A 15508-nucleotide genomic window follows, 5' to 3' on the forward strand; every position below is an offset into this window, starting at 1 on the left:
TTGTCTGTGATCATCTGTAATTATTTCTTCAAAATTTCTAAAATTGCTCAATGAATTGAACCAAAGTTTGTTTCATGTATAGAATGTGTACAACAAACTTCTCTAAAACTTATAGAAAAACTGCCCGCCTGTTATGGAGTTATTGCAGTTTCAATGTTGATTTTTCATTTTACTTTTTTGCCATTGTTTCAAAAATTAAAGGAGCTATAATTGCAAAAAAGGACCAGCATGACACAATGTACCTATCCTGAAAATTGGATTAAAATAAGTCGACCAACATGTATTTTTGAGTTATTGCCCTAGAAATATCAAATTTTTGCAGTTTTTGCCTGTTATCGTGAAAATATAGGTAAAAATTGTAAATGCAAAAATAGTCAGCATAACAAGATCTGTCTACTCTGGAAATTTCATAACCTTTTTTTGAGTTATTGCCACTGAATTGTTAATTTTTACTGACTTTTGCAGTTTTTGCTGTTCACTAATAAAAACTATGGGAGCTAGGTTAAACAGGTAAATTAATTGCAAAAATTATCAGCAGCACGGAGAGTTACTATAGTATGTGTATATAGAAGTCCTAATTAGCAAATCAGCGGGTTTTTTTTTCAACAGGTGAGCGATACAGACACAGACTTGCCTCTTGTTGCCTATATTTCAGACACTTTAAAAGATAAGTAAACATTGTACAGCCACAAATGATGAGCAATACAAACTCTACAGAAAAGCAAATATCACTTTCCTTGGATGACTCCTTAGAGGTGTAATTGTCCCTAAATGCAGTTGTTTGCCTAATTTTGTTGCTTTTATCTATTATCTCGAAAACTATAATAGATAGGTAAAAACAGTTATGGCATATAGCAACCAACGACATAAACCATATTATATATACACCATTCTATTGTTAAAACTGTAAGTTGTCTTCTTGGTGTCTTTTTAGATAATTTTGTTGTTGGATTGCTTTATTGATGTATACCCCCACTTGATCAAGTTTCCACATGTTTTCCGTTTGCTTCTCCTTTAATGTTTGTACGATAGCTAAACATAGTTTGTTTTTCTCTGAGACAAAACCAAGCGTTGTTACAATAGCATTTTTGGTGAATTGCAAATAAAATTGGGGTGGTAATATAATTTCGATCAATAACAATTGTCCTGGGCATGTTTTAATCGGTTACGAATTAGACATACTATTACGTTTCAAAAGAACTTCAACTCAATGTTGTCATATCTGTGCATCATGTACATTACTTGTTTTCACTCGCTTCCAATTTATAGTTAAACAAGAGTGGTATTATTTGTTAGCGTGTGTTCTCTGTACAATTCATTTTGAAATTTATGGTTTTGGTAGTTTAATGTGCTAATGATCAATTTCTATTTTACAACAAAGTAGATGTTGATATTTGCGAATAAAATTCTGGTTATGATAATAGTTTTAGCTTGCAATTATTGTCAAACAAAACTATTCAAATAAATCTACGGAATCCGAAGCTAAGTCAAATACTAAAATTAAACCAAGAGTCCCAAGTGTTCAAGTTGAAGTCTAACATTTGACAGACGCCATTACGAGTTGACCGATATGGAATATCTGTTTCACAGACGACGATGGGTATGTTTCAATTGTCGTAATCACAATCCTGTCCTCTTATCAACGGGTTTGAACTAGGCCTAACATAAGCAACACGTCGCGGGTGTCACATGTGGAGCAGGATTTTCTTACCCTTCTAGAGCACCTGAGATCATCACCGTTTTTCGATTGGTTTTTGTGTAACACCGGCTTTATTTTCTATGTTGTGTTTGTCATTTTGTTGTTTATGTCTCTGCTGCGACGAAAGTCTCAGAATGCGAGACATAAGTATTACAATCTGGCGGCGATGACGTAAACTATTTGTATAAAGCTTTATATTTCAGATGGTAGAAATGCTTCATACCTTGTATACAGATACCTTATGTAAGGAACTGCACGTCTGTCATATGTTCATTGTCCTTGATCTCATTTTCATGGTTAGATGACTGCTTTAAAAAAATAACATTTTTTTGTCAAGTGAAATACTTACTAATTTTGGTATATGGGTTCCTTGCAACGTTTACATGTTCGTCAGGTAGGATTCTGTATCTCAGATATCATAAGCAGCAGGTCAAATATATTTGGTGTATTTAATGATTTTAAGGTGTACTTGCCCGACTGGCAGTATTCATCTGACCTTGGCCTCATTTTCACTGTTCATTGGTTTGGTCAATTTCTCGGATAATATAAGCAACAGGTCAATTGCATTTGGTGTATGGACCGATTGTAAGGTGTACATGTCTGTCTGGCAGTGTTCATTTGACCTTGACCTCATTTTCATGTTTCTTTGGTCAGTGTTAAGATTTTGTGGTTTTATCTGTTTTTTATGTACTGTTTGCGATAGGACAACTATATCTGGTGTATGGTATGATTGTAAGGTGTACATGTCTGTCTAGCAAGGTTCATCTAACGGTAATCTCATTTTCATAGAACATTGAGAATGCTAAGTTTATGTGAAAACTGATAGTTGTAGTAGTAGAATTAAACCTTCATAGTACAGACTTTCAACACGAATTCATTGATAGGTAAAACAAGCGAGACATTTTTGCCATGATGTTGTCAGTTCGTGTTTGACTTATGATGATACAAACAAGAATGTGTCTATAGTACACGGATGTCCCATTCGCACTATCATTTTCTATGTTCAGAGGACCGTGAAATTGGGGGGTCAAAACTCTAATTTGGCATTAATATTAGAAAGATCATACATGTATCATAGGGAGCATGTGTACTAAGTTTCAAGTTGATTGGACATCAACTTCATCAAAACCTACCTTGACCAAAAACTTAGACCTGAAGCGGGACAGACGGGCGAACGAACGAACGAACGAACGGTTGCACAGACCGAAAAACGTAATGCCCCTCTACTATCGTAGGTGGGGCATAAACATTTGCAGAATTGGTATGATTACAAATGAAACAACTCTACACTAGAGACCTAATGACGTCATTATGCGGTCTTCAATAACGAGCAAAACTCGTACTGCATAGCAATCTATAAGAGACCCCGAAATGACAAATGTAAAACAATTCAGACGAGAAACTATAACGGCTTATGTATGTACAGAACAATAAACGAAAAACAAATATGATATACAGCAACAAACGACACTCGAACCATTGAATTACAGGCTCCTGACTTGGGACATGCACATACAGAATATGGCAGAGTTAAACTTTTTTGCGGGCGTCGATTTAGGCGTTTGACTATCCCTTTGATATCTTCTGCCTCTCTTTTTCTTTGAAACTAAAACAAATCCACTTAAATTTCTTATACATGTTATAGAAACGAAACTACTGAAATTTGATATTATGTTTAGTTATCAATCAATGAAATAAGTTAAATATATAACAACATAGCACTATTTCATAAACTTATAATTTATATATATATAAGAAGAGTCTTTTACTTATCGTCTGTTGTCCTTTGAAGAAGCTCTTTTTGTAAGGTTTCTTTTGATTCCCCTGATGAAGAATAGCAGTTTCAATACTAGTTGTTTACATTTTGAATTTTTCTGCTGGCAATTTATATTCTCGGATTGAATGTCGGTAATATCAGATATATAACCAATATCAATATCAATATATATTAATATCAATATATCAATATCAATACATAACCGCGAATCAAATAGATAAAATAAGGAAAGCCTTGTTTTGGAACATAATGTAGACTTTGAAATCATGTTATAAAAATTGAACATTTTCATATTTGTTTAAATCCCTCCCCTCTGTAGTCATAAAATTCATAAAAGTACTATTTGCATATGTATTGAAATATAACAGTATGCAAAATGAAGATGCATCATTGCAAGATATTAATAAAGTAAAAACACTCTGAAAAAATAAAAAAAACATTTTTTTTTTAAATCTAACTGCAAAAATTCACAAAAAAATAAATGAAAATGTTAACACTTACAATCTTAGACAATATAGACAATGCCTTTACATCGGAAACAACTGTATTCAAATTTTCCTTGGGTAATATATCGTCATCCCTCATTTTTCGTACGTAAAAATAATGACCTACTTAAATAGTTTTACTCTTGGGATAATATTTGTAACTTTTTGACGTTGATATTGATCCAGTCTTGTATGAAAAATATGCTTAATGTTCTCTTATACAATAGCAATGTTTCTGTAAATAAATCCAAATGAGATCTCGTTGAGTTCGTTACTTTGTTCGTTGCAGTAAGATGAGTCAAGTAGACTCAAACTCAACACTAGCTATTAATAGGATTTACTGATTAAAAATTGTAACATATGTTTGATACATATTTTTAACAGGTGTTTGAGAGAGCGCGCGTGCTCTTAAGACAACGCGTTTAGTCTTTTCATATAGTAATTAGATGTATTGATTGATACATGATGAAATTCATTAAGGAGATAATTAATCAAAAGCGGAATTAAGACCTTCGTTCTTTTATTTCTTATTTCCTCTTTTAATAAGACACGATGAACTGCAACATTATGAACAAATCAATCAAACTGACAATACATTAGAGTCTGAATGGGAGCCCCTAATTCCTGTATTCTTTAATTTTTGGGGGCACCTTTCTTCGTCTCTAAAATAATGCTTATTCTATAAAATTCTTAAAAATTAATTTAGTATTAAAGTATCTGTAATTATATTCTATATTATGTACACCGTTAAATTTCTGTAATCAGTATTATATTACCTAATGCCTTTTTTCAGTTATTCTTTAACTTTTGCACCTTCTCTATTCTTTTTTTTTTTGCTCAATTTTTTTTTTTTTTTTTGCTCAATTTTTGTTTATTCCGCATTTTTTGCCATTATTTTGCAGGGATATTATGTGGAGGCATGTAGGCAGTTGCCTCCTATTGCCGGCCCACCAAAAGAAAAATAATACAAGAGAGAAATGGAAACAAAAACAATAATTTCTCGTCTTGATACTGGACACTTGATGCTGTCAAGATTAGAATCAGTCAAGACTTTCCAAATGCGAAGTATAATTTCGAGATAATTTCTGTAAAATGTCGGGCATACTACATAAACATTGTCATTGTTAGCAGTTGTCAGAGTTTTTATGGCAATTCTAGGTAAAATCACCATGCATGCTATGAAAGATGAAGGCCAAGTTGCCGTTGAATTTATTTGATGTACAATCAAGAGAAATGCCTATTCTAACGGAAAAAACGGTTCCTGCAAACTAGAAGAAACTTGACGGACATCACCAACCAATAGTTAAGCTTGGTTGCTGAAACACTACGAAACGTTCTTGATATATATATATACTTGGGAAATCTTATGCATGCATCATCTTACAAACTGACTTTAACGAAGACAGTGTAAACATAGTTGGACAATATTTCGGATTTTCATAACTCATTGACCTACATATGCATATAAAAAAATGTATATGCAGCATTAATATGTAGATTCTAGTGATACAATTGATTGAAATAATTACAAAAAAAAAAGAAACTGCAAATGTATAGAATGTTGATATGGATAAAAAAAGCGAGGAAACTGCAGTTTATTTACCTAACATCCTGGTAGAATTTTATTTGAAATTGGTGTTACCGCAGCGCTCATGATTTTCGCTTAAATGGTGTAAAAATATAAGGGGGTCACCAGATTCTTCTTTTCACCGTCTTAATCGATAAATATAAAGGTTAGGTGAGGAGGAAAAAACATGAACACCAATATTGCAGTATATTAAGCGTATCCGTGTAAATCTGTAGACGCAATTTCGAGAAATCTAAATTAAAAAAGGAATAGAATTGATTTGTATCGATGCGTTTTACGTATACATTCTATACACTTACAGATCCTTTTCACAAATATTTGATCTGGATTATTGTAGTAAATATTTCACCTTTTAGATATTAAAATTTAGTTCAACGTGCTCCAAATGCGTTCAAAATCTGAAATGCCGCCAAATTACATGACGACGCATTAATTTTGAAACAATAGCAGTTGTAGTTCATGTAGTTGTAACCCAGTTCCTATTTTGATAAGACCTTTGTCTATAGAACTTCAATCTGCAACAATGTTCTTGCGGAAGCTCACGTCCAAGCTAGCTAGAACACTTGCTATATCGTTTCTCGAGATATGAGAAAATTTAATAGAACAATATAAAAAAGAAGACGTGGTATGATCGCCAATGAGATAACTCTCCACAAGAGACCACATGACACAGAAATTAACAGCTATAGGTCACCGTACGGCCTTCAACAATGAACAAAGCCCATACCGCATAGTCAGCTATGAAAGGCCCCGAAATCAAAAATGTAAAACAATTCAATTGAGAAAACTAACGGCCTAATTAATGTACAAAAAAATGAACGAAAAACAAATATGTAACACAGCAACAAACGACAACAACTGAATTACAGGCCCTAACTTGGGACAGGCACATACATACAGAATGTGGCGGTGTTAAACATGTTAGCGGGATCCCAACCCTCCCCCTAACCTGGGACAGTGGTGTAACAGTACAACATAAGAACGAACTATAAAAATCAGTTGAACAAGGCTTAACTCATCAGATGGATACAAATAGAAATGCATATAACAATAACACGTTGACGTGACCGGGTACTTGTTCATCCCAACAACAAAAAGACACTAAGTACAGATCTGAGAGTACTCGCAGTTACTGAAAGCTAGTTCAAAGCCAATAACAACTAATATAAAAAATCATGTACACTGTACTATTGCAAATAAGAAAAAAATAAGACTTTGACAAATGATTTTAATAAATAATAATAATGTGTATTAGAATCTTCACCAAACTAAAAAGACAAATAATAAAAAGACAAATAATAAAAGGACAAATAATAAAAAGACAAATAATAAAAGGACAAATAATGAAAAGACAAATAATAAAAAGACAAATAATAAAAGGACAAATAATGAAAAGACAAATAATAAAAGGACAAATAATGAAAAGACAAATAATAAAAGGACAAATAATAAAAAGAAAAATAATAAAAAGAAAAATAATAAAAGGAGAATTTGTTATTAATTATCAAAATGATCAGTTATGTTAGAATGCCCTTTTAGTTTTGAGGTTTGAAAAAGTTTCTCTAAAACCAAATAAATATATCACGGGAAAAGGCAATCAGTCAAGCTAGCTAATGCACGAATAACTGCCCAGCTTCGGGTGGTTTAGGCTAATGCACGAATAACTGCCCAGCTTCTGGTGGTTTAGGCTAATGCACGGAATAACTGCCCAGCTTCGGGTGGTTTAGGCGACACCAGGATCCCCGCCTATTATAATGCCTCCTATTAAACAAGTTCTAATTTACGTCCCTGTTTTGTATTCTGTACAAATTGAATTGAATTGATTGTACATCTCACCGAGACCCTCATAGATGGTACACCAATAACAGAATATAAATAATGTTAAAGTTCTGAACAATCATTAATATCTATACATGTAATTAAAAAATGAATTGGATATACCATACTGATAAACTGTTCTGAGTTATATATAAACGTTGATAGTACATGCATGTGTTAACTTTATCTATAGCGCTCATCTATACTACTAAAAGGCCAATTTGTTAGCACAATGGGATAAATCTGTTAAGGGATTCTCATTGGTAAATATTAGCTTATTCCGTATGGAGAACGTCTGATTGGGTAATATCGGGGTGCATCTATTATATGTGAGCGTATCCGTAAGTGAGGCCGGAAAAAATCATGATAGTAGGTCATGAAAAAGACTGAAGTCGATAGTAAAATTATTCGGTACAGTGAAGTTTTGATGACAAAACAGTGTAACTGCATGTGTTTTTCTAAGGTCAACTTCCAAAGTGGAAAATAATATGACTAACTATGATTAATGCAGGTAACTTTTTTCGGGAGCGGTATCAAGTTTATAGGTGTCGGTACCAGGGGCGGATCCAGGATTTTGGAAAGGGGGGGCGTAGGAATGAAGTTTGCCAAGCGGAGCGAGGCGAAAATTTTTTTGGGCCTTTTTTTGACTTAAAAACATAAAATAAGTGTAAAATGCATTTTATAGTTAAAGTGTAGGGGTTGGACATTTTTGGTGCCGTATTCTCTCCATTAATTGTCTATTATAAAATGATTGGATGGATCCAAAGCTATGTACTAATTAATTTATTTGATGTGGGATTTGTCAGTAAAAAATGGACATAGAAAATTTCGTTTGATGTATGCATGGTTAGTTAGCATAACCTCACAGATTTCTTGTTGTAAACAAGATATACGGCTATTCAATGAAATTTACAATACGACCGACACGAAGAAAGACAAACAAGCAATTATTATCCAAATTTTTGGTTGAAATGTTTAAACCAACAAGGGAAGTGAGGGGGTTCCAAATCAACCAAAGGCTACTAATGAGTCGGAAATGACAATGAAGTTGTGAATGACTGTCGACACATGAAGACATATAGGCCACACCCAGCAGCAGGTTGCAGTCGGGCCTTGAAAAAAGTATTCAGTATATCAGTTCGGCGAAACAGACATTCCGGTCAGATATGGGATTCACATGCACCCCCCCCCCCCCCCCCCCCAAAAAAAAAAAAATTACGCCCGTTTTTTATTCATCATGTTCATTTAATGCTAAATAATATTATTGAAATATTTTTTTCTAATAGCAAAAAAGTGGACAAGATTATTGTTTTCAATCCAGATACGGCCAGAATTATTGTTTAAAGCAAAAATCAGGGTCAGATTTTTTTCTCTGAAATATCTCAGACTGCCCCCTCAAATCAAATGGTCCGTACCTTAGACTTTAAATCTATATTTAGAGCTTACTGACTGGGGATCACTATTCAGCAATGTTATTAATGGGCTGGCGCGTGTGGGGTTAAACATGTTTTCGTAGGTAAATAATATTGCTGGGGAACTTTTTTTTCATGAGAGTGTAATAGAGTATTACTTTCTGATGGTTGGAATTGTGAAATAGAAGTCAATACGTTCTTGCTCAATACTTTGTCGCTTTGAAGGCGTCATGCTTGTCATCCTCAGCCTAAGCAATGTGTTACTGTAATTTGAATTTCAAAATGACTGAGTGACGTTTTTTCGACGTACTGGTCAACTCCACCGTAGCGAATCACATGACTTTGACATAATCAATAATATATTACAGTAAATACGAGCGAAAAATATCTTTATAAGTAAAGAATTGTCGCATAAAAATTGAATACACGGGAAATGGCAAAGTTCGCGAAGTCTAGTCTGATTAATCATTTTACAAAAAAAAAAAAAAAAAAAAGGGCAAGCAAAGGGGGGGGGGCGTACGCCCTCTACGCCCCCCTCTGGATCCGCCACTGGACGCGTAGCAGTTTTTAAGTAGTTGTTCTCATATATGCATTTGATACGGTGCATTTATTATGGATATATTTTAGACGCTATTTATGAAAATCTATAGAGCAGAGAATTTTGATTTTTTGTATCAATTTAAAATGTAGATTCAAATATTTTTCACTTCAAACGATAACGTAAAACTTCTTCAGAACTTATATATGATGTATTATATACTAGTCAACTAAAGAACCGATACACGAGTTTGAACTTCAATTTATCATAAAATATAATAAATAGGAAAAACTGTTAAATTATCGAATGAAAAACATTCATTTGCAAAGCAATTTGCCAAATGCACATGATTAAAAGAATCTGACCAAATTGGAGAGTGAGAAAATACCGTGTTATTGAACACAGGGTCAAATTCATTTTGCGGAAAATGATGACAAAAGTCGGCACTTAACTTCGAAGCTGAGAATTAAGTATTCAAATATGTGCAAAGGCATTAAAAATTTTAAGCAGACCATGTTTAAGTTTAAGGTTTTAAGTTCTAATATCGAATTTTGAATTTTGGGGTGAAAAAACGATTTTTAAAATAACAAAAATTGCAAAAAAATAAATTCGCGTATTTGCCTTAAATCAATGGTTTTGATAAGAAAATAACACTCTGTAAATATAAGACCAATTGGGCAATTATTTACCTTGTTACAGTGTATCCAATTTCATTATATATGGAAAATACATTGCCTTGTATCGTTTCTTTTGCTGACTAGTATAGTTCTGTATCAGCGAAAAAAGAAGCCAAGGTAAAGTGTTTATTTCTTCCACAAATACGTATACAATTGAATCTCGATATTTATCATGTTTATAATAGTAAACGGCGTTTTTCTTACAATGACGTTCTACCTCCATAAGCCTGGAAATGTCATGGTGGGTCACATATATGCATACTTTGTGAGTGAAAGTCTGAGGTAATACATCAATAAATTCCGTAAAAATAGCATTTATTGCTAATATAGTCAACTCTATTTTCTCTAATAATTTGTCCAGATCCAAATCTATATGTAGGATAAAATTTATCCTTTATTATGACACGCCATCATTGAATACTTATATCTTGGACAGTTAAGCCAATCCACGTCACCGAAAAAGCAAAGTTTTCGGTTTCGATCTAAATCTACATCACATACTAATAAAACGTCATTAGAGCTGTCTAATGGATGAATCTTAGATAAGAAAGAGCGTTCACAAAACGATCTTCATTTCACGATTGGTAACGTTTTCATCTTGCACAAACAATTGCCTTACATTTGAAGCTATGATGATTGGATAATTGATATTTCTCATGCCATTGTGTATGCATAAAAAGTAAAATCACAAAAAAAACCGAACTCCGAGGAAAATTCAAAACGGAAAGTCCCTAATCAAATGGCAAAATCAAAAGCTCAAACACATCAAACGAATGGATAACAACTGTCATATTCCTGACTTGGTACAGGCATCTTCTTATGTAGAAAATGGTGGATTAAACCTGGTTTTATAGCTAGCTAAACCTCTCACTTGTATGACAGTCGCACAAAATTCCATTATATTGACAACGATGTGTGAACAAAACAAACAGACATAATAGGTAAAAATGTCAAAATAAGGGTACAACAGTCAACATTGTGTTATAATCTTAATCACTAAAATAACAAACAAATATGTAACAAAGAAACACAAAAAGGCATACAGACAAAGCACACAAATAAAAATGAAAGACAAGAATACAAAAATTTACCATAGCACAATAACACAATGACGGGATGTATAAGTACCGAGCCACGTCAAATGGATATCACCAAAAATAGACTAAACAGTAAAAGTAATATTCAAAAAGACATTTAAAAGAATACTATAACACGTTATTAAGATGATAAACAACGTCAGTACCCAGAATCTATACTTCAAGACCATCGTGTGTTATTTGTGAAGTTGATACGGAATATTTATCAACAAGGTCTTGGTACCTTCCGATGGACTTTTTTAGAAAAAGGACGAGACGTTTTTTGACAAACCCCTGGTTCATCAACTTTCTGCTCAGATACTGGTGACGTTTTACAAAGTCTGAGTACATCTTATATAAATACAGTAAAGAAAGTTCAAGCAACCTTAATTTATGTATGAATTTCTTACAGTAAATTGTTGTTACAAATAAGCAAATACGTAATTGTAAGAATACACGGATATATTGAATACAATTTATTGTTACATGTTTAAATAGTTATATATAACGGGGTATAACCGCCGTATAGTTGATTCCGGACGTTAATCGCTGCATCGCGAAGCGATGTTGGTAGATAGACCGTCCTAATATTTTCACCAAAGACTAATTGACGTACTGTTCAGTTAAGTATTCAATTTATGAAAACAAAGTTTACTGCTCCTGACAGTATTGTATATTACTTATATTACATGAACACCCTGTGACTATTTTAAATAGACAGGTCTGTGAATTACTTGTAAACATCGCGAAACAAACACTCGGTGTAACTCAAACTTGATTAAACTACAAATAGAACATAGTTGGTTGGCTCTTACACTAAATGCGACCGTGTATTTTGTGATTTGTTGTTGTTTGAAATACATAATGCGAATGAGAAACCCGTTGTTTTATTTTATTTGCAGACATTTACTTGAAAAACTGACCTCAGAATTTTGGCACTGTACGATTCATTCTCTTTGTAGTTTGTTTGCTTTATTTAGTACCGTTCGTTGTACATTCTTTTACTGTTCGTTGTGCAAAAGCCTATCAATATGGTAGAAATATGTATGGTACGGCGTGACAAATTTTCAAAGCTTTTTTAAGCGAGTACTAAAATTTTTCTAGGAAAATTCGCCTTAAAAATACGTTATATTCATAGATGTACTACTCCAGTATATCCATGACACACTAATAGCAAACTCACCAAAAATATTTGAATATGCATGATATGAACGTGTATCACCTTAAAGCGATGTGACGCATATCACCCTGACCTTCGTGTAAGCTTGACCTTTGACCTCAAGATAAAAATACTGGATTTCTAAGAAACTGGATTGCAATCAGGCGCTTCCGATAATATTATTGCGTGAACCCCTGATGGTTCACGCATATTAATTAGTTAGAAATATAGTCTATGGAGGAATATTCGGAACCCTAATTATTGTTCATTTGGAACATTTATATTTCTTATCTGGATTAGCTTCCTGCAATTAAGAGCACCGTCATACGGATCATTTGCGATATCTAAAACTTGGCAATAAAGAACTTTACACAGATCGCTTAACCTCACTTACATGCTATATGGTAATAAAAGATATAGTTGATAATCTATATAGAAAAAAAAATAGAAATAGATTCCCATACGTATAATTCTTAAAGAATAATAATGATTCAAAACATGGACACATGTACCTAAGTCTTTCAAAAATTCATTAAATTAATCTAGACATGATTAATGAGGCATTGAGTAATGGTCAACTTGTAGGAGACATTAATTAATGTTCCTTACAACTGATCATCAATAAGTGTAACTCTACCACGAGACGCATTGAGAGAGTAAACGATCTAATATAAAACCAATTTTGTAGGGGCATAACTTTTAAGTTCAAGATACAAAAGATTTCATTAATAAAACATACGAGGTAAAAAGGGAATGCATTCTTATTGCCTATATGACGAAACGTAAATGTACACAAATATGATCATTGATAATTTAAAAGAAACAGTTATCAATGCAGAAGAATTAATTGACACAAAATAATATCCTTTAAAGATTCTCAACAAAAAAGATTAAACTGCATTTGTTTAATTAATTCTAAGAAACAATAAATTTGAGTTTAATGGAAATTTATACAAACAAGTTATAGGATCACCCCTCCATAGGTGGTATATTTTCACCATCATGCACATATCTGCATCTGTCTGTCCTATTAATAAATATCTTAGATTAGTTCAAATGGAAAGAAAACATCAAATTACACTGTCAATATAGAGATGACGGTTTTATGGTCTTCACATGCAAAATAGAGCATGTAGAAGATTTCTTTAACATAGCGAACAAAATTTCCCCTATACTTAAGTTCATATATGAGGTAGTAGTTGGGAGACTTTTGAAAAGGGACCCATGCTTAAAAAGTTAACTTTAAGCAAAAAATCCCAAAACGCTGTTAAACTTCTGAATTATAGGCAACAAACATAACTTAGCAAAACAGAGTAAAGTTTTGAGATTTATTACGTATGTTGATTTAAGGAACCGCATTTCATAATAATCGAATTATCCTGCGACTGATATGATTATATAATATTTGGTAAACTATGCTTGCCAATGAGAGAACTTTTCAATAAACATGGCTTTTAATGTGGAGTCTTAGCAAAGCGAGCTAAATGACATCAAATTGACCAGTGTTGTACAAGATATAAATGAATGGCAATATTTTTATACAAAAAAAAACGAAAAACAGACACAATAGTAAGCAAACAAAAAAAAAACAGGCTCCGGATTTGGACAGGTATATTAAGTATACATGTATAAGCAGCAAATTGAATGTATTAGCTGGATCCAAACCCATTTCTAAGGTGGAACGGGATTTTACGGCACAAAATAAAATGGTAAGCAAGTAGATTTTTGTCTTATTTGGTAGGAATTAAACGTTCACATTTTATGAAACAAAATATCGTACTTGCTCTGAAATATGTATTTTAAAAAGAATAATATATAAAATTACTGAGGGATTCTAGTTGAAATATTACCTCTACCAATAAACACCCTAGGAGTGTCATCCATTGGTAGTAGTTTTACCTTTCAAAAATGAAAGCTAACACCATCCAGAAATGAACTATTGAAATTAAAACATTCCTTATCTCCCTACTTTATATTTAACACCACTCTCAACATGCCATAATTGTTCTGATTTACAATAAAAAGAAAACATTATCCTCCACACACATGGTAATGAAAATACTGAGATATAATTTAGAATTCAGTTGAAATAATAATTAGCATAAAAAAAGTTCTATGGTTCACGTATTGACTTTTTAAAAAAAAAAAAGCAACTTGTTTATTTGTATTCTATAAATATCTCACCTGACGTAGGCAGGAATTATTTATCGTATAAACTATAATTTAAATCTGTAAATTACCAATTAAATACACAAATTTAGGAGACCTTAAGGCAGTGAACATGAACAAACTCCGTTTGCTACAATCTGAGGACACACTAATTAAGCACAGCTTCATGGACATGTTTGTATTATAATGTGCCAAAATCATAAGTCTGAATTACATTGGTTGTCGTTTATCATGTTTATTGCAGTGTATTATATTTGCTTTCCGTTTATAATTGAGTTTTGTACATAAATCAATGACATGCCGTTGGTTTTGTCGTTTGAATTTGTTTACATTTGTCATGTCGGAAACTTTTATAGCTTGCAATGCGGTATGAGTTTTTCTCATTGCTAATATCCGTAGGGTGACCTATAATTGCTAACATCTATGTCATTTTGTCTGTAGTGGATAGTGACCTCCTTGGTAATCATACCACACCTTCTTATTTTTATGTTATAAATATCTGACTGGCTAATTTTCAGGACCGTTTCTCAATCTGTGGTTTTGAACATTTGCAAGCACTATTGACATGCATCGATCAAGGATCAACTATAAACCATTTTGTTGTCAGAACAGGCACACAGCAAACTTGGCGGGCCGGTTGATCATGTTTGCGGGCGCCCAACCCACCTCTTACCTGGGACAGTGGTGTTAAAGCGCAAAATACATCAATAAACGCGCTGCTTCTTCTATTTTGTGTTTTTGCTGTGCATGTATTGATTTTGTGTCCTGGATAAATATCCCATATCCTTTCTTTTCTAATATGTAATAAATATCTGTAAAAACGAGTTGAAAAGGGGTTGACGCATCGGATTGATACCGTGAAAGCAAAAGAAAAAAAATAACAAGAATACCAATATAAAGACAAAAAGTAACGACCAGAGAGTCACACATGTATTTACTTTAATCGTAACATGGCAATTTGTCGACTTTTTTCAGAACAGACTTTAAACCGATTTACTCCTTAAACATTTTCAGGCAGGAACTATATACCCTTATACACTGCTGGAACCTGCTTAAGTAGGATATAGGGACAATTAGATCAGGTATAATAAAGATTCATTGTGATCTAAA

This window comes from Mytilus californianus, unplaced genomic scaffold, assembly GCF_021869535.1.
Source record: "Mytilus californianus isolate M0D057914Y unplaced genomic scaffold, xbMytCali1.0.p SCAF_12, whole genome shotgun sequence".
NCBI lineage: Eukaryota > Metazoa > Mollusca > Bivalvia > Mytilida > Mytilidae > Mytilus > Mytilus californianus.